The 20,890-nt window shown below is 45.5% G+C and overlaps 1 protein-coding gene and 1 non-coding gene across 2 annotated transcripts in view; both read left to right on the top strand.

Moving 5' to 3' along the window:
- The window catches only part of SLC25A43 (solute carrier family 25 member 43), a 48,626-nt gene that overhangs the window by 15,979 nt on the left and 11,757 nt on the right, over positions 1 to 20,890 (top strand). The gene's annotated exons all lie outside the window — the stretch shown is intronic.
- Positions 8,880 to 9,043, top strand: LOC111531464. Its single transcript, XR_002728296.1, has one exon. It is a non-coding gene; the product is annotated as a U1 spliceosomal RNA (small nuclear RNA).

Here is a 20,890-nt window from a genome sequence, read left to right as displayed (position 1 = left end):
TTTTTTTTTTTTTTTTTGAGACAGAGTCAGGCTCTGTTGCCAGGCTGAGGTGCAGTTGCGCCATCTCGGCTCACTGCAACCTCCACCTCCCTGGTTCAAGCAATTCTCTTGCCTGAGCCTCCTGAGTAGCTGGGACTACAGGCACGTGCCACCATGCCCAGCTAATTTATTTTATTTTATTTTATTTTATTTTATTTTATTTATTTATTTATTTATTTATTTATTTATTTTGTATTTTTAGCAGAGACAGGGTTTCACCATGTTGGCCAGGATGGTCTCGACCTCTTGACCTCGTGATCCACCCACCTCAGTCTCCCAAAGTGCTGGGATTACAGGCGTGAGCCGCCGTGCCTGGCCATCATACTCAGCTAATTTTTCTACTTTTTGTAGAGACAAAGTCTTGCCATGTTGCCCAGGCTGGTATCAAACTCCTGGACTCAAGCAATCCTACTCATCTCAAACTCCCAAAGTGCTGGGATTACAGGCGTGAGCCACTGTGCCCGGCCTTATACTTAACATTTTAATACATTTAGAATTTACCTGGTGTGGCAGGGTGCAGTGGCTTGTGCCTGTTATCCCAGCACTTTGGGAGGCAGAGGTGGGCGAATCACCTGAGGTCAGGAGTTCGAGACCAGCCTGGCCAACATGGTGAAACCCTGTCTCTACTAAAAATACAAAAAGTAGCCGGGCGTGGTGACGCGTGCCTGTAGTCCCAGCTACTCAGGAGGCTGAGGCAGGAGAATCATTTGAACTCAGGAGGCAGAGGTTGCAGTGAGCTGAGATCGTCCCACTGCCCTCCAGCCTGGGGGAACAGAGAAAAACCCGGCCCAAAAAAAAAAAAAAAAAATTTACTGGTGCACAGGTGCTGTGGCTCCTGCCTATAATCACAACACTTTGGGAGTTTGAGATAGGTAGAATCACTTGAAGCTAGGAGTTCGAGACCAGCTGGCCAACATGGCGAGACCTGTCTCCATAAAAAAATACAAAAATTAACTGGGCACACCTGTAGCTGGTGCACACCTGTAGTCCTAGCTACTTGGGAGACTGAGGAGGGAGGATCACTTGAGCCCTGGAGGTAGGGGTTGCAATGAGCCATATTTGTGCCACCACACTCCAGCCTGGGTGACAGAGCAAGATTCTATCTCAAAAAAAAAAAAAAAAAAAAAGAATTTTCCTGGTGCATGATGTGAAGCAGTCATCTTTTTTTTTTTAATAGTTTACCAATTGTCTAAGCACCATTTTTAAAATAATTATTCTTTTCTCCACTACTTTGTGCTGCGACTTTCGCCACATACTAGGGTCTCTGTCTATCTTAATGACCATAACTCTAGAAAAATGCCGTTTTTTGTTGTTGTTGTTTTTGAGATGGAGTGTTGCTCTGCTGCCCATGCTGGAGTGCAGTGGCGCGACCTCAGCTCACTATAACCTCTGCCTCCTGGGTTAAAACGATTCTCCTGCCTCAGCCTCCTGAGTAGCTAGGACTGCAGGCGTGTGCCACCACTATGCCTGGCTCATTTTTTGTATTTTTAGTAGAGATGAGGTTTCACCATGTTACCCAGGCTGGTCTCGAACTCCCGATCTCGTGATCTGCCCTCTTTGGCCTCCCAAAGTGCTGGGATTACAGGCATGAGCCCCCACCCCTGGCCGAAAAACACCTTTTAATGTCTAGTGGAATATAGCCCTCCTCGTTTTTCTTTTCAACATTTCCTTGATTATTTTCAGGCATTTGTTCTTCCTGATAACTTTAGAATTACCTTGTGATTATGATTGCAATTATGTAAAACCCATACACTTGGAGTAATTTATGTAAAATATTTCATCTTTTATTCAGAGACACAGTATGTCTCTCCTTTACTTTCAGTCTTCTTTCTTTAACTTGAACCAGATGAAATTACCAATATTCAACTTTGTTGACATCATTCAAACAGCAATTTCATCTAGGTCAAACCTTAGAAAAGTTGTTTTCTTCACAGGGTAATTATGCTCTCTCCAAACAAACAAACAAAAAAATAGTTTCTCTTTAAAAATCTGGGGAGAAGTAGGGTGGGAAAGAAGTATGATATACTTTAAGTGTTTTATTCATTTTTTTTAAAATCCTGGTCCTAAGAATTTCTCACTGCCAGTGGCATCTCTCCAGCACTTTCTGCCACTTCATGCATAGTTCAAGGCTTCTCAAGCTTAGCTTCCTCCCCATAGTGGGCCAGTCCAAAACCAGGGCCTTGAGCCTCAAGGGGTAGGGCTAGTCAATGAAAAAGGGTTTCAGGCCAAATGCCGTAGCTCACATCTGTAATCCCAGCACTTTGGGAGGCCGAGGCACGTGGATCACCTGAGGTCAGGAGTTCAAAACCAGCCTGACCAACATAACGAAACCCCATCTCTACTAAAAATACAAAAAAAAAAAAAAGTACCCAGGTGTGTTGGCATGTGCCTGTAGTCTCAGCTACTTGGGAGGCTGAGACAGAAGAATCGCTTAAACCTGAGAGGCAGAGGTTGCAGTGAGCTGAGATCACGCCACCGCACTCCAGCCTGGGTAACAGAGTAAAACTCTGTCTCAAAAAAAAAAAAGAAAGAAAGAAAAACGGTTTCAGATGAAGTCCAATGACATCTAAATGGGAGGGGGGAAGGGTCCCAGTCTTCCCCATAAACCTTGGTTTTGCTTTCTCTTCCTGGGAGCTAGAACAGTGACCTCATCTGGGAGAATCCAGCCAACACTGCTTTCTACACCATCTGCATGCTATACCCCTAGCAAAACAACCCACTATAAACTGGGGTAAGATACACTAGAAGTGGGTATTTGGGGGTAATCCTGACCATCTTTTTCCTTGTATGGGAGCCTTCCAGATAATGCATATATAGAGCATAAGAAGAAGTTTTTAAATAGATGCAAAGTCATGATGATTGTAAAAAAAAAAAAAAAAAAAAAAAACTGAAGAGATAATTGCACCGTTTTCACAAAATAGGATCAGCATGTAATTATGAATAACAATATAAATGTCATCCAAAGATATAGGAAGTGAACTTTTAGGGTTTCAGTGAAAATGTCATTTTGCAGGGGTTAATAAACATACTAACACTTTGTCCACCCTATATTAAAAAAAATATATCACCCCCAAGACACAACTGCACGCTGCTTTTAAATGCAAACATGGCATTGGGTTTTTCTGGCCATTAGATGTCACTGCAGTAAATAGAGAGTAGCTGAGCACCACCTGATTGGAGCCTGAAGTTCAGTGATCTCTGTCAAGTTAAAAACTTCATAATCCCTGCTTGAAATCCATCTTCGGTTTGCAGACTAAGAGGCCTAGAAACCACGGACTAATGCTAAACTTGTTGGTTTTGTTATTGTTATTTGTCCTATAAAGCACACACTCCAAATTTACTGAGAAGAGAGGGCTTTAAAAACAGTCTGTCCCCGCTGGAGCAGGCAGGGTTTGCCAGCAGAATAAGTAACGAGGGACCTTTGCAGGGCCACTGGGCTGCTCTAACCTGAGCATACTTAATGGCAACATTTGCATTCCATTGGCTTTCCCCACTGCACTGCCTGTCATGAAGCAAATCAATGGCAGGTGTCTGTTGGATAATGTGCTACACAGGGAATTTTTCTCAATCCCTGCACTGACTGGCCCCTTTGTCTGGATGTCTCTTTCTCTTAATATGCTTTTCTCTAGACACACACAGCCCATTTAATGGCACATCAGGTTGGAACTCCTTTGAACATAATGACAGTAATCAGAAGTCTTGTTTAACCAGCTGAGCCCTTCCTTCATCATGCTTACACTCATTTTATCCCTTTTTCCTTTTCTTGCCTTGGCTCCTGGCTGGCATGCTAGAGAATGGAGAGGTAAATAAATATGCATGTGCATGTCCTGATAGAATGACTTCTGGTGGGAAGGAGGGGTGGGGCAGGCCTGTGCAGACATGGAATGAGGTGCCCCCAACTTGGTGTGCTTTCACGAACCCCAACCACCCTGCCTGAAATCCCCTTCTCCAGGCTTCAGTGCATCTTAGCTGAAGCCCTTCCAGGTATAGCCTGGCCTTTTCGTCTATTTCCCACACCTAGCCCAGGGCCTGGGCCAGAAGAGATGGCAGAACTTAGTGTATTCAGAGAACAGGTAGGAGGGGTAAAATATTGACAGAAATAAATTCATCTGATTAATCTGTGCACCCCGAAAAAGAACCAGGGAGTCCTGAGAAAATGGCTCTCTGCACAGGTGCATATGGAAAAGAGAGGGAGATAGGCTGGGGAATACTGCCCTGAAAATCCAGGGAGCAGCTGAGAATGTAGGAGCCTTGGACTCTGGCAGGCCTTCTGAAAGGATCAGGAGGGAGGCACCAGACACATGCTTGGTTCCCCCACAACTCTGCCCGACACCCTCCCCTATTGCCCATATTAGGTGTCTCCATTTCATCAAATATAAAACCAAGTATGAGCCTGTTGCTTTATACCCCAGTGGACTTTGACCCCATCACAGCTCACAAGGTAAGCAGGATTGGGCCAGGTCAGCATTTGAACTGAAAGCACATAAGATGAAGGACAAAGGTGGTATCCGAGTGGTACAGCTGACTGAGCAGAATACACATGGTCAGTGAATAAACAGAGGCTCCAGCCTACTCAAATAGAGATGCTCGACACCTCGGGTTACCTTTGCTGAATTGGACACAGTCACTTCATTCATTCCCTCTCAGGGCGCTCATCCCCTCTTGTAGTTTTTCATTTTCATATCTACATCTTCAACCCTGACCTCCCTTCTGAGCCATGGTCCCACATTTCCCACAGCCTGCTCGACATCACTATTTGGCTATTGTATCTCCACTGTCACCTCTAACTTAATATGCATCAAGCTGACTTCTTCTTTTCCTAACACTGTCATCCCAGAGTTTTCCATTTCAATTCCATCATTGCCCTAATGACTCAGGCTGGAAATCCACAACTTGTGTTTGACTCTTCCCCTTCCCCTCACCCAGTCAACCTTGAACCCAGTTGCTTCTTCATTCCTAATATTCCCATGCTGGTCTTTCTTTCTGTCACTGCCTCTTGCCCTAATCTTGGACCTTATCAGCTCATATCTAGGCTATGACAGTCATCTCCTCATTGGTCTCCAGGATTAATTCTAAAAATGATCTTAAGCATTGAATATTAATATGTACCAGGCACTGTGCTAAGTGCTTTATGTTCATTATCTCATTTAATCCTTACAACAGCCCTACAAGGTGGGCACTGTTATTAAGTCCATTTTACAAATGAGAAAACTGAGGCACCGAAAGGTTCTATAGCCTGCAAGTTCACCCATCCAGTAATTGAGCTGGGATATAAGCCCAGGGAACTTGTCCCCAAAGTCAGTGCTCATTTCAGTCCTCTCCAGCCCAGCCCATATGGGATTCTGTCAGATGGGTGTTTCTCAGATCTGTCTGTATTATAGCCTTTTTTTTTTTTTTTTTTTTTTTTTTTTTTTTTTTTTGTGAGACAGGGTCTTGCTGTCTCTCCCAGGCTGGAGTGCAGTGGCACAATCACAGCTCATTGCAGCCCCAACCTCCCGGGCCTAAGCAATCCTTCCACCTCAGCCTCCCAAGTGGCTGGGACCACAGGCATGCGCCACCTATGCCTGACTAATTTTTTAAATGTTTTGTAGAGATCGGGTCTCCTGGTCTCCTTATGTTGACCAGGCTGGTCTCAAACTCCTGGGCTCAAGCCATCCTCCTGCTTTGACTTCCCAGAGTGGTGGCATTGCAGGCATGAGCCACTGTACTCAGCCTATTGTGTCCTTCTTGATTGTCCCCAGAGAAAAAGGGCTGAGCCCCTTGGCTTGGCATGTTTCCCTTACCAACTTTGCGATCCTCGTTGCACAGAGGCTCTTTATATAAAGAAGTTATAAAAACAAATGCCTGCAGAAACTTGGAAGTAACATGAAAAACAGAATGTAGGGAATCCCAGATAACATATACTCACCCTGTAAAGAATAAGCCTTCAGGCTGGGCCTGGTGGTCCACGTCTGTAATCACTTGAGGTCAGGAGTTCAAGACCAGCCTAGCCAACATAATGAAACCCCATCTCTACTAAAACACACACACACAAAATTAGCTGGGCATCGTGGCAGGTGCCTGTAGTCCCAGCTACTCAGGAGGCTGAGGTGGGAGGATCAGTTGAACCTAGGAGGTGGAGGTTGCAGTGAGTTGAGATTGTGCCACTGCACTCCAGCCTCGGTGACAGAGCGAGACTTCATCTCAAAACCTAAGCAGCTGGAACGAAAAGAGCCTTCAAATGCATTCAGAGCCATCATGGCTTTCAAAAGCATTCTGAAGAGCTAAACTGCACTGTGCTCACAAAATGTGATTTGCATCTAAATATGGATAGCAGAAAGGAATAAAGACAGCCAGTAGAGGCTGTGGCCAGTTCCTCTCCTCCAAAGGATGGATGCCATTTAGAAATGTAGGCCCAGTTTTCAAAGGAGTCTAAAATCCAGATTTTTATGTAAAATCTCCCAGTTTTTCACTGCCGGCAAATGAAAATTGTTAGGTACTGGCTGGGCTAAACAAAACACACATTTGTTTGACCTCTGCTCTATTCAAGCCTCCAAGTTCATCAAACTAATCTTCTTAGCCCCTTCTCCCAAGCCCTGAAGACTAAGTGCATTTCACATTCCAGTCACCAGGCCTTTGTTCATGAGGTTACCTCTGTCTTGGAACATCTGTCCCAATTTTCTTAAAGGCTCAGCTGAGGTTTGTCTCAGTGATGGCTGTCTTTTCTCACCTACTATAGCACATACCTGTTGTTTAAGAAATGAGTTGGCTTTTCCAACCCCCAAAACAGCTGTCCTATCTTAATGGATCAAGGTAGATGTTTTGCCTTTGTAGAACCACAATGGAGGTGCTTCAGCCCACTTCGGAGGGGATTCTGGGCCAAGAGAAGCTGAGTTAACTAACAATCTACTCAGTTAATAACTACAGATGCTGTATTTTCACTGTCCCCCACCCAACCCCCAAGGGCATAGTTACTTTGTTCTAAGAGCTTTGTGGGTGAATACCACCCCCCACCCTTTTTTTCCCAGCTACTCGGGAGGTTTTAAGCAGAGTCTCGCTTTGTTGCCCAGGCTGGAGTGCAGTGGTGCAATCTTGGCTCACTGCAACCTCCGCCTCCTGGCTTTAAGTGATTCTCCTGCCTCAGCCTCCCGAGTAGCTGGGACTACAGGCATGCGCCACCACGCCCAGCTAATTTTGTATTTTTAGTAGAGATGGGGTTTCTCCATGTTGGCCAGGCTGGTCTTGAACTCCTGACCTCAGGTGATCCACCCACCTCAGCCTCCCAATGTACTGGGATTACAGGCATGAGCCACCATGCCCGGCCCAATAACCCCTTTTAAATGATGCTTTTAGCCTATATGTGCCCTCTGATCCAGCCAGTTTCTTTTCAATGGCATTTCTCTCCATGCCCTACCTCTTCCCATCTTAACACTATTGCCCTGCTGTCCCATCACTATAAAAGCCGCCTCCTGAAGTCTTCTCCCATCTCCCCAAGCAGTAGTCTCCCGCTCCTGAATAGCTCACTCTTGCGAGAGCTGTCTTATGACCCATGCTACATGCTTCCTTTTGTTATAATCTTTTGTGTCCCTTATTTCCTCTAGATTGCAAACTCTTTGCCTGTGGGAAGTATGTCTTACACATTTGTATATCCTCACAACATACAGCCTCATGTAGCAGACACCTAATACTTGTTTAAAAATGAATGAAGTTTAGGGACAGCTTAGGAGAGCTCACTGTCTGCTGGGTGAGTCCCAAGTCCGTGTGGTTGTACCTACCCAAGATCAAAGTAAGAACACCCAAGCCTGCCTCCTGCTCAATTTGCTGCCCTAAGAAAACCTCTGCATGTCCCCTGTCTAAAACTGTCTATGCACTTCACTCTGAGAATGCATTGTCTTCCATCTCCTACCCTAGCAATCAGGTTCTATGCATCTCAGTGCAAACAGCCGTTAACGTTTCAGGATAGACAAATATGCTAAAAGGACAGAAGGAAAAATTCTTGACACCATCTTGATTTATACTTCCTCTTCATTCCAGCCTCCTGGCGCTTTGTATGGTGGCTGGAAGTGCTTGACAAATCATAGCACCATCAAATTTATACAGTCGTCCCTAGGTATATGCAGGCCATTGGTTGCAGAACCCCTCTCTGATACCAAAATCCACTCATTTCTCAGCCCTGAAGTCGGCCCTGTGAAACCTGTAGACACAAAAAGTTGGTCCTCCTTATACAAAAGTCCCATATCCCAAATTTGGTTGTGGATGCAGAACCCACAGAAACAGAGGGCCGACTGTATTTATTGAAAAAAATCCACATATAAGTGAACCAGGACAACTCAAATCCATGTTGTTCAAAGGTCAACTGTAGGCCAGGCACGGTGGCTCCTGTCTGTAATTCCAACACTTTGGGAGGCTGAGGCAGGCCAATCACCAGAGGTCAGGAGTTCGAGACCAGCCTGGCCAACATGGTGAAACCCCCATCTCTACGAAAAATACAAAATTATCCCAGCATGGTGGCCCATGCCTGTAATCCCAGCTACTCAGGAGGCTGAGACAGGAGAATAACTTGAACCCAGAAGGCGGAGCTTGCAGTGAGCTGAGATTGCACCACTGAACTCCAGCCTGGGCAACAGAGCAAGACTCCGTCTCAAAAAAAAAAAAAAAAAAAAACGAAAAGAAAGAAAGGTCCACTGTATTTTGTTAGTTGATTGCTTTCTGTAAATGTGACCAGATCTGAATGAATGCATGTAAATCTATGCTGTACTTTGTTGGGGAGGTTTTTGTCAGGGATAAGGGTGGGGGCAAACTATGTTAAGGGAAGTGATGACAAGAAAGCCTTCCCTGCGATTAAGAAATTATAATAATATATACTTACCTAGCAGGCGAGATACCATGATCATGAAGGTGGTTTTCCCAGGGCGAGGCTTATCCATTGCACTGCAGATGTGCTGACCCCTGCGATTTCCCCAAATGTGGGAAACTCGACTGCATAATTTGTGGTAGTGGAGGACTGCGTTCATGCTTTCCCCTGAGGGGAAAAAAAAAGAAAGAAATTAAAATAATATAATAATAACTACCACTTATTGGTCATTTAATGTGTACAAGGCCGTTTATTCCATTTAACTGTCTTTATTGACCCTATGAAATAAGTGCTCTTAGTACTCCTGTTTTATAGATGAGGAAACAAGGCACAAGGTGTAAGTCACTTACCCAACCATCACATAGCTAGTAAGTAAGTGGCGGAGCTGGGACTTGAACCTATGTCTCTCCTTCCTCAGGCCCTTCCTTATTCACCAAGAGTACAGGAGCCTAATCCTGTAGGCGAGGTAATCGGATCATTTCGACTTCAGTTCCCTTGCCCCACGTGCCGGACTAGAGGATGAGGGAGCAGGAAAGCAAACCTTGATATTGGGAGTCCACAGCCTCAGTGCAAGAGGAGTTGAGAAAATCAATACTTTGCAAGCTCAGAAACTGACAGGCCAGAGTCTTGTCTTATTCCGTTCAGGCTGCAATAACAAAATATCATAAACTAGATGGCTTATAAACAACCAAAATGTATTTCTCACCGTTCTGGAGACAGAAGTCCAAGGTCAAGGCAGATTTGATACCTGGCGAAGGCCAGCTTCCTGGAGCCTTCTTGCTTTGCCCTCACGTGGTGGAAGGGGGAGCTAGCTTTCTTGCATCTCTTTTAAAAGGACCCTAATCCCATTCAGTGAGGGCTTTGCCTTCATGGCCTAATCACCTCCCAAAGGCCCTGCCTCCTAAAACCATCACCCTGGGAGTGAGGATTTCAGCAGATGAATTTTGGGAGGACACAAACACTCAGAGCATAATGAGCCTGGCTTTGGCCAGGGAATGGTTAACTCGAGTTAGAGAGAGAAAAAAAATCTTTGGAAAACTGGGCTGTCCTGGGGCCTGCTTTAGTCCCTGGCAGTCTGGCAATGGAAAGCCCTACTTGTGGTTTTGACTTGAGAAGCCATAATGAGCAGTGAGCCACAGGCATAGACCATTCAGTAGCCACAGGCCTTTGGCCAGCCTTGAACGACAACTGCTCAGAGGGACTGGGAAGAAAGCCCGCCTACCACAGGGGGCAGGGCAGGGAGCAGAAGCAAAGCCCCAGAATGGGAGAGTAAATTGTTGTAACTATCCCTGCGAGGAGGTGCTAACAAAGTTCCAGGTTTTCTGCCTACTTCAATATTTCCCGGTTGGCATAGCATCTACTCTCAGTAGGAACAGAGTTCTATTTTCCTAACAGAGTCAAATTACCTGTCCAGAGGTACAAACACTGCTAGGTTCTGAGCCTTCAGGGTAGTGGGAGAGGAGGGCAGCCTTACCTTTAGTCTGTTGTATTTTCAACTCTCCCTGCTGTCATCTTACTTTTAGGTCTGGCCCCTTTGTGAACCAAATTCTTCTGAGTAGCATTGTGTTAGCAGTCAAAAAAAAAAAAAAAAAAAAAGATGCTTTTCAAATAAGGTAGATATCTAGGCAAGGTGGCTCTGTATGAGCATCACTATTAAAGTGAAAGGAAAGGAAAAGTCTCCCCCCACCCTTTTTTTTTTTTTTTTTTTTTTCCAGAAGATATAGCGTGCCCGAAATACTTTAGGGATGGCAGCTGTAGAGCATAGAAACAAGACTAGTCCCTGGAGGGAAGGCAAGGAAGGCATGGGGAAGAGCTTTCCTAACTCCACTGAGTGTAGAATCACTCTGTCCTCTTCACCTGACCTGAGCTGGCTCATTCCTCGGAACAGATAAAGATCTGGGAGTCAAAATGACCACCCTGTGCTGAGCAGGCTTCTTTGAACTCCAGCTAAACAGTAACAGCACCTAAGATAGGATCTTCCCACCCTCACTCCCCACCTCAAAGTGGAGGTGAAGAGGGAGGTAAGGGAAAGGGAGAGAAAGGTCCCAGGAAAGGTCTGCTATCAACAGGGAGGACCCGAGCTGGCTGGGAGCATTCACAGGAAGCACCAATTTTCACCTCCTTTTTCTCTGCAGAGCTGTCGCTTATTTGCCTATGATGGCTGTGTTCCTCTTGAGGCTATAATGGGCAGACTAGCTCAGTGGGTAACAGTGTGGGCTTTGGATCCCATCCTTGCCCCTTACTCCCGCTTGAACTTGTGTACCCCACATAACCCTTCTGAGCCTCATCTTCCTCATCTGTTTTGAGGGTAAGAATGGTGCCTACCTCATCTACTTGCAGGAAAGACTAAATTCGTTTAGTGCAAATGCAGAGCCAGGTCCGTAATAAGTACTCTCAATAATGCTAAGATGCCATGTTTATTGTTCTTGAAGCATCACTTCAAAATCTGTGCACAGCATGGAAGGCCTGATTAGAACCATAAAAGCCAGTCCAAGGCCAGGCGCGGCGACTCATGCCTGTAATCCCAGCACTTTGGGAGGCTGAGGTGGGCAGATCACTTGAGGCCAGGAGTTCCAGACCAGCCTGGCCAACATGGCGAAACCCCGTCTCTAATACAAATTTAAAAATTAGCTGGGCATGGTGGCGTGTGCCTGTAGTCCCAGCTACTCAGTAGGCTGTGGCATGATAATCACTTGAACCACGGAGGTAGAGGTTACAGTGAGCCAAGATCGCGCCACTGTACTCCAGCCTGGGCGACAGAGTGAAACTCCATCTCAAAAAAAAAAAAAAAAAAATCCAGTCCAGATGCGTTTCCATGCTTCCTATGATTACTGTAAACACACAAATGAGCTGGGGTCACAGAACCTCAATAGACCCTCAATATGTATAGCTAATGATGAGCAGCAACAGGAATCGAGAGTTAGTACAGAATTTTTTGGTTCGGTTAGTGTAACAACAGGCTTTACAGAGAGCCTCCATGCGCAAGCACTGCACACATCTGTATGTTCCCAGCCTTCTGAGAACTGTCACTGCCAAATCTTTTCCTTCACCCTCCCCACCCTATCTCACCCCCAGACAAGGTGACACTCTCAAAGTTGGCACAGCAGGCAGCACATGCCAGGTCTGTGACCTGGGCCTCAGCAGCTCTGCTCACTTGCATGGCAATTGCCTTCTGCAGTCGGGCCCAACTGCACTTTGGGTTTCCCCACCCCCACCCCCAATCACCACACAGGAACTGGCTGTTTCTCTTCTCTCCGTCCAAGCTGAATACTAACCTACTGTGGTTTGCTTGCTTCCCCCATCGTGATCGCAGGCTTTCTGAGCAGCTAGTCAGCCCTCTAGCCTGCCACTGAATCGGGAGGCATTCACGCTATAGGGGATCAACGGGAGCTTGTAGGCTTGCCTTGCTGGTGGGCAGCTGCCTACACCCACTCATACCCATGTCCCCGCTGCAGAGCCCAGGTGCTTCCCAGATGTACAAGGACAACTATTTGGGTCCCGGCTATGCCAAGAGAAACATGGGTCATGTGGTTCACAGGACAGAAAGGTTCGTTTACTCCAATATGATTGGCATGGTTTTTTTTTTTTTTTTTTTTTGATTATTGGAGATTTGCCAAAAGACTGGAGTCTTCTGCCACAACCGCCTCCCCCACATATATGTCCTCAGATGGTGTGTGAATTGGGCAGCTTAGTCATCAGGTCGTGTCCTCCACATCCACAGAAGATACAAGTTGTTTCCAGATAACATGCAGAAGGTTCTGAGCTCCTTCCTGTGTGCTCCAACTCGAAGACTCTTTTCCTTTCCCTATGAATTTTTTTCCTTTTCTTTCTCTGGTCTTTCCTTTTTAATGCCCTTTTAAAATTAAGTATTCTGTCTTTTGAGTGGGTAACACATACACATGATACAAAATCCAAAAGGTGCAACGAGTATATGCTGAAAAGTCAACCTCTCTAACCTTTGTCCTTAGCCACCCAGCTCTCCTGTGAGTCAATATTGTTGTTAGCAGTTTCTTACCTGTATCTTCCCAAAGATGGTCTATACAAAGATCCACATAAACTTGTATATTTATGTTCTGTTTTTAGGTCAGCAGCAGCACACTACATACACTCTTCTGTGCCCTGTTTTTTTCCACCTGAAAATGTATCTTGGCTGGGCACACTGGCTCACACCTGCAATCCCAGCACTTTGGGAGGCTGAGGCAGGTGGATCACTTGAGGTCAGGAGTTCAAGACCAGCCTGGCCAACATGGTGAAACCCCCGTCTCTACTAAAAATACAAAAATTAGCTGAGCACGGTGGCAGGCACCTGTAATTCTAGCTACTCAGGAGGCTGAGGCGGGGAAATCACTTGAACCTGGGAGGAAGAGGTTGCAGCAAGCCGAGATCACACCATTGCACTCCAACCTGGGTGATAAGATTGAAACTCCGTCTCAAAAAAAAAAAAATCTTGGAAATGATATCACATCGATCCAGATAGAGCTGCCACATATTTTTCATTTATGACATAGTATTCCACAGTATGATACACTGTTTATTTAACTAGTCCCGGATTGATGGATTATTTCCAGTCTTCTGCTGTTACTAACAATGCTGTAACAAATCTCCTTGTTACAGACATTTTTCACGCACATGCAAATAGATCTGTAGAATAAACAGGGGTCCCCAACCCCTGGTCCGTGGCCTGTTAGGAACCAGGCTGGCCCACACAGCGTGAAGTAAGCAGCCAGCAAGTGAGCATTACGGCCTGAGCCCTGCCTCCTGTCAGATCAGTGGTGACATTAGATTCTCATAGGAGTGCAAACCCTATTGTGAGCTGTGTGTGCAAGGGACCTGGGTTGCATACTCCTTATGAGAATCTAATGCCTGATGATCTGAGATGGAACAGTTTCATCCCAAAACTATTCCCCCCAACCCCTTGTCCGTGGAAAAATGGTCCTCCGTGAAACCAGTCCCTGGTGCCAAAAAGGTTAGGGACTGTTGGGCTAAATTCCTAGAATTTTTGCTTTGGTCAAAGGGCGTATGTGTCTTGCATGTTTTTTTAATTTTTATTTTTTTGAGACAGAGTCGCCAGGCTGCAGTGCAGTGACACAATCTCAGCTCACTGCAACCTCCACCTCCTGGGTTCAAGCAATTCTCCTGCCTCAGCCTCCCGAGTAGCTGGGACTACAGGCACATGCCACCATGCCCAGCTAATTTTTGTATTTTCAGTAGAGACGGGGTTTCCCCATGATGGCCAGGATGGTCTCCATCTCCTGACCTCATGATCTGCCCGCCTCGGCCTCCCAAAGTGTTGGGATTACAGGCATGAGCCGCTGTGCCCAGCTATGTTTTACATCTTTATGAATATTGTTCAGTTATTTCAGTACTCATGGAAAGGTTGAATAACAAAAACGCTGCCACTGTTGGAAGACCTCTGAGGAATTTATCACAGGAATAATCAAGTGCTTTGCTTTTAAGTCTTTGTTCTTTATTTGTATCTGCTGCATGTTTGTTCTTTCTTTCCTTCAATATGTATTAAATACCTCTACTGTGCACCAGGTGAGCTTTGAAGCCAAAACCATAAACAACAAATGTGGTTGCTGCCCCCACGGTATTTACAGTCTATGAGGTGGAGCAGTTGGGGGCAGGAATACACATGAACGAAATAATTATACACTGAGTCATTACAAACTGTGTTAAGTGTCATGAAGGAGAAGCACAGGGTGACTGAAAGTGTTCAATAGGCTCCTGACTTCGTGTGGAGGTCTCAGAAGACTTCCCTGGGGAAATGATGTTTATTCTGATCCATAAGACAGACTTAGCAAGGCTGAGGAAATGGCAGGTTTGAAGTCCTAGAGGAAGGAAGGAGCACGGATTCTGGCTAGCAGCATGGATTACAGGGTCTGGAAAGGGTCTTCAAGGTCATTGTGTTTCAGTCTCCTCATTTGACATGTGAGAAAACTAAAGTTCAGGGAGCTAAATGACTTGACCAGGGTTATACAGATAGTAACAAAGTCAGGCCGGACTACTCTGATTGTTTCAGATGATGCCAGGTTGCAGAATCCAGTGTGCTCATCCTGCGAGCTGTGGGTCTGAACTAGACAGCTATGGAATAGTTGCCTGGGTTTGTGTGGGAGGACTTAAGTTCAGGTTCTTGTGACAAGCTGCCGGACATGTTTCATTTCTCTTTACTAGTAAGATACAGTTTGGATGAATGGCCATTCCAATCTAGCGGGTTGGTTTGGTCTTCAGCATGCTTGTCTTTCTTACAAGTTTGAATAATAATAACAACAATGGTGGTTAATTCTTTAGCGCTTGCTCTATGTCAAATACAGTTCTAAGCAATTTACATGTATTAAATCATTTGACAGCAGTTCTGTAAGGTAGGTGTTATTATTATTACCCCACTTTACAGATGAGGAAATTGAAGCTCCAGAAGCTAAAGGCACTTGCTGACCATCACAGAGCTAGTGAGTGGCAAAGCGGGGGGACTCAGTCCAAACAGTCTGGCTTCAGGACCCATGTGCTTTGTCTCTCAGGCACTCTCAGTGTCAGCAGCAGGTTGATGAACTCGGGTTTGAGCCCAGAGATGCCTTGTGCCATGGAAGGTCCACATCAGTGGCTCTCAATGCTGGCTGCACATCAGAATCAGTTGGGGAACTCGTAAAAAGTGCTAGTGTCCAGGCCCTCATCCCCGTTCAGTTAAATTGCGATCTCTAGGGGTGGATCCCAGTCACTGAGGGTTTTTAAAAGCTTCCGCGGTCAGCCTAATGCAGCTAAGGGTTGAGATGTACTGGGATCTAGCCTTGCCATTCCTTTGCCCTTTGGGAGCAACCAGCAGCCCATACTTGCCTTTGTATTTTGGATACCCAATTAGTAGGACACTTGTAGAGGCACTTATTCATACCACAGCACAGGCTCCTGTCTCGGCATAAAGAACTCATTCAGTGTACATGCTGTGGCAGCCACATCCACCAATGATGTGTGGCAACAAGTCTGTAAAGGGCTGAGAGAGTATTTTCAGTCCTGAGCATCAGGAGACAGTGGAGCTTAGTGAAGTGGAGCTTGGCTCTGAGTCAAACAGACCCAGATTCAAGTTGATGCTTTGTGTCATGGTCTGTGATTTTAGAGACTGGTGTTTATCCTCTCACCAACTCCATTTTGTCATCTATATAATCAGGCTAATATGATAATACTACCTCTTTCATGAGGCTTTTGTGAGGATTAAATGAGATAGTATATAGAAAGCAATCAGTGGGTCAGGCGCAGTGGCTCAAGCCTGTAATCCCAGCACTTTGGGAGGCCGAGGTAGGCAGATCACCTGTGGTCAGGAGTCCGAGACCAGCCTGGCCAACATGGTGAAACCCCATCTCTACTAAAAAATAGAAAAATTAGCCAGGCTTGGTGGCAGTCACTTTTAATCCCAGCTACTCAAGAGGCTGAGGCAAGAGACTCGCTTGAACCTGGGAGGTGGAGGTTTCAGTGAGCCAAGAGTGCGCCACTGCACTTCAGCCCAGAAGACAGTGAGAGAGAGAGAGAGAGAGAGAGAAAGAAAGGAGGGAGGGAGGGAGGGAAGGAAGGAAAGGAGAAGAGAAGAGAAGAGAAGCACTCAGTGCTAGGCCATTTCTTTATTTCATGACTATGCACATAACTTATGTGAGTAAACAGCTGTGTTTGGGAAAAGGTACTAGTGACACTGATATTGACAGGAATTTGACTTGACATTTAATGAGTGCCTGGTATGTACAATGGAGAGTGAAAGATCCTGAAGAGCTAGGATGACTAGGAGGGCCCCGTGCCTGCTGATTGGCTTGCTGGCTGGGAGGGAGCATAAAGACTTACACCCAGATAACTCATATAAGGTAGAGTGTGCCACAGCAGAGGTCTAAATAAGAAGCTAAGGGAGGCCAGGTGTGGTGGCTCATGCTTGTAATCCCAGCGCTTTGGGAGGCTGAGGCAGGTGGATCACTTGAGGTTAGGAGTTCGAGACCAGCCTGACCAGCATACTGAAATCCCGTCTCTACTAAAAATACAAAACAGCTGGACATGGTGGCGGGCACCTATAGTCCCAGCTACTTGGGAGGCTGAGGCAGGAGAATCACTTGAACCTGGGAAATGGGGAGGTTATAGTGAGCCGAGATCACTCCGTTGCACTCCAGCCTGAGTGACAAGAGTGAGACTCCATCTCAAAAAAAAAAAAGCTAAAGGAGCACAGGATATGGAGAGAGAGAGAGCCCCAATTCAAACAGAAGCTGGAAAACAATTATAAAATAACCAAGGAAATATGAATACTAACTGAACTCAATATATGATGATATTAAGGAATTATAAATTTTTAGGTGTGATAGCAGTATTATTATACATGTATTTTTAAGGAGCAATTATAGTTTAGATAAACATAATTCTAATTAATAATATGTAAGTCAGATGAATTGAAATGATGTCTCATGGGGGTAGAGATGAAAGAAGATTGGCCATGTATAGCTAATTGTCGAAGTTGGATGATAGAACTTTGTGTTCATTTTACTGGCCTCTCTACTTTTATATATGGTTGAGATTTTTCATAATAAAAATTTTAAAAAGAGGGCCAGGCACAGTGGCTCATGACTATAATGCCAGCACTTTGGGAGGCCAAGGCAGGCATATCACTTGAGGCCAGGATTTCGAGACCAACCTGGCCAAAATGGTGAAACCCTGTCTCTACTAAAAATACAAAAATTAGCTGGGCGTGGTGGCACACACCTGTAATCCCAGCTACTTGGGAGGCTGGGGCAGGAGAATCACTTGAACCTGGGAGGCAGAGGTTGCAGTGAGCCAAGATCGTGCCACTGCACTCCAGCCTCAGTGACAGAGTGAGACTCCGTCAAAAAAAAAAAAAAAAAGTTTTAAAAAGAGGTAAAGTTGCGGCCAGATGCAGTGGCTCATGCCTGTAATCCCAGCACTTCGGGAGGCCGAGGCAGGTGGATCACGAGGTCAGGAGTTCAAAACCAGCCTGGCCAAGACGGTGAATGCCCATCTCTACTAAAAATACAAAAAAAATTAGCTGGGTGTCTGTGATCCCAGCTACTCCGGAGGCTGAGGCAGAGAATTGCTTGAACCCGGGAGGCAGAGGTTGCAGTGAGCCAAGATCGTGCCATTGCACTCCAGCCTGGGCAACACAGTGAGACCCCGTCTCAAAAAATAAAAAATAAATAAAAAAGAGAGAGAGGTAAAGTTGAAGAAAAGGAAGGAAACAAGCAGTACACAACTGTGGAATCAGGAAAAATTTCAGGATGAGGTAGCATCAGACTTGGGCGTGGGTGACTAGGGTGAGTTGATGTTGCAGTTTAAATCTGAAGGTAGTCTGCTGGCAGAATCTCCTCTTCCTTGACGGGCTTCAGTCTTTTTTCTTTTAAGGCCCTCACTGATTGGATGAGGGCCACTCACATTATGGACAGGAATTTGTTTTACTTAAAGTCTACTGATTTAAATGTCAAACTCATCTTAAAAATGCCTTTATAGCAACATCTAGACTAGTGTTTTCCCAAATAGCTGGGTACTGTGGCCTAACCAAGTTGACATATGAAATTAATCATCACAGGGTGGCAGTGGGAAATGATACTAGGAAAACCGGTAGGGGCCAAATTGTAAAGGGTTTTGAATTCTGTTAAAATTGTCTTTAGTAAACTTCTTTGGAAAAGTTGTCTTCTCAAAATGTTTTCTTTAGAAAATTGAGAATTATTGAAGGCTTCTGAGCAAAGCAATGGTAGCATCTGATGAGTTTGGAAGGGTACTTGGCTGCAATGTGGAGGATGAGTTGGAGAGGGCAGAGACTGAAGATCAAATGATGGGTAAGGAAACTGACCCTCAAGAGAGACGATGTGAGGTACTAGGAGTAGACTTGAAAAGTATCCAAAGCACAGATTATAATGCAGGTAGCAGCAAGAGATCAGACTGAGTAGTAGGCAGAGGCCAGGTCATGGAGCACCTGGTAAGCCAGATTAAAGAGCCTGGAGTTTATCCTGATGATAATGGGGGACCCACTCAAGAGTTGAAGTCAAGGGAGTAAACTGATTAAATCACTCTGACTGCTAGATGGGGGATAAGGGCAGGTAGACCAGCTAGTAACAGTTGTCGTAGTATGGGCAAAAGATGATGGTAGCTTGGACTAGGGTGAGAGTGGAACGGAAGAAAAGTAAACAAATTTGGAGTCACTGGAACTTGGCTAGTGATGGAGAAAGGTGAGAGACAGAGAAAACTTAAAGGTAACTCAGGTTTTGGGCCTGAGCAAGTAGGTTGATGACAGTGCCATTTGCTGACATGAGGAAAACTAGAGGACAGTCAAGATTGGAGTGGAGCAAAATCAAGAGTTCTGATTAGGACATACAAAGTTTCAGATGTTCAGTAGACTTCTGAGTGGCAATGTCAAGTAGGTAGTTGACAACATGATCCTGTGGCTCAGAGGAGAGATACAGATAGAAATTTGTAAATCATCAAGCAGAGGAGAACAGAAAGAAGGCCAGCGCAGTTGAAGGGTTTCGTGACCCTTGGGTAACAGAAGAGTGACCCAAGATAAAGTTGAAAAGGTGGGAGGTCGGGCATGGTGGTGTATGCCTGTGGTCCCAGCTACTAGGAAGGCTGAGGCAGGAGGATAACTTGAGCCCAAGAGTTCTGGACTGTAGAGCACTAAGCTAATCAGATGTCCACATTAAGTTCAGCATCACTATGGTGACCTCTTGGGAGTGGGGGACCATCAGGTTGCCAAAGGAGGGGTGAACCAGCCCAGGTTGGAAACAGCAGATCAAAACTCCTGTGCTGATCAGTAGGTGGGATTGCACCTGTGAATAGCCTGCGTTGCCCACTCCAGCCTGGGCAACATAGTGACACCACATCTCTGCTAAAAAAAAAAAAATTTTTTTTTTGAGACAGAGTCTGCTGTGGTGTCCAGGCTGGAGTGCAATGGTGTGATCTTGGCTCACTACAACCTCTGCTTCCTGGATTCAAGCCATTCTCGTGCCTCAGCCTCCCGAGTAGCTGGGACTACAGGCATGCACAACCACACCTGGCTAATTTTTGTGTTTTTAGTAGAGATGGTGTTTCACCATATTGGCCAGGCTGGTCTCAAACTCCCAACCTCAAGTGATCCGCCCACCTTGGCTTCCCAAAGTGCTGGGATTACAGGTGTGAGCCACCGCACCCAACCTAAAAAATATTTGAAAAGAAAAAAAAAGGTGGGCAGAGCAGATCATATAGGACCTTGTAGCCTACAAGCATGCTGGAACCACCTCCTACTGGCTCAGGAAAACTGTTAAATTTCAGGAAATTTGGGAGCTGGTTGACTTCGCATTTGGCAGCCTGAAATCAGCCATAGTAGGAGTACTGATGCTGTTGAAATTGGTAAATGCTACAATTCAGCCCTTTTTCTTTATTTTCCCCCAGAGAACTAGTTGTTAAACTTTACCACCATATTAGTACTATGGCTTGTACGCTCCAGTAAGAAATTTAGATTTTATTCTAAGAGTGATGCAAAGTCATTAAAATGTTTTAAGCAGGTGAGTAAAAGGATCTGATTTTTAAAAATCGCTGTACGTGGCCAGGCGCAGTGCCTCACGCCTGTAATCCCAGCACTTTGGGAGGCCGAGGCAGGTGGATCACATGAAGTCAGAAGTTCAAGACCAGCTGGGCAACATGGTGAAACCCCGTCTCTACTAAAATACAAAAAAATTAGCCAGGCGTGGTGGTGCATGCCTGTAATCCCAGCGACTCAGGAGGCTGAGGCAGGAGAATCGCTTGAACCCGGGAGACAGAGGTTGCAATGAGCTGAGATTGCGCCACTGCACTCCAGCCTGGGTGACAAAGCAAGACTCAATCTCAAAAAAAAAAAAAAAATTAATTAATCACTGTACAAGAATGAACTCTCAGCGGGAGAAGGCAAGATTGCTAAGAAAACTGCTGCAACAATCCACATACACACTGGTGCCTTGGCAGTGCAGGTAGAGTTCAGTCAAGAAATTTGGAGGCCGGGCTCGGTGGCTCAAGCCTGTAATCCCAGCACTTTGG

The sequence above is a fragment of the Piliocolobus tephrosceles genome, chromosome 12 (genome assembly GCF_002776525.5).
Source record: "Piliocolobus tephrosceles isolate RC106 chromosome 12, ASM277652v3, whole genome shotgun sequence".
NCBI classification, from domain to species: Eukaryota; Metazoa; Chordata; class Mammalia; order Primates; family Cercopithecidae; genus Piliocolobus; species Piliocolobus tephrosceles.
The sequence above is the reverse complement of the archived record's forward strand: the minus strand, read 5'-3'. Positions and strand labels throughout refer to the sequence as shown.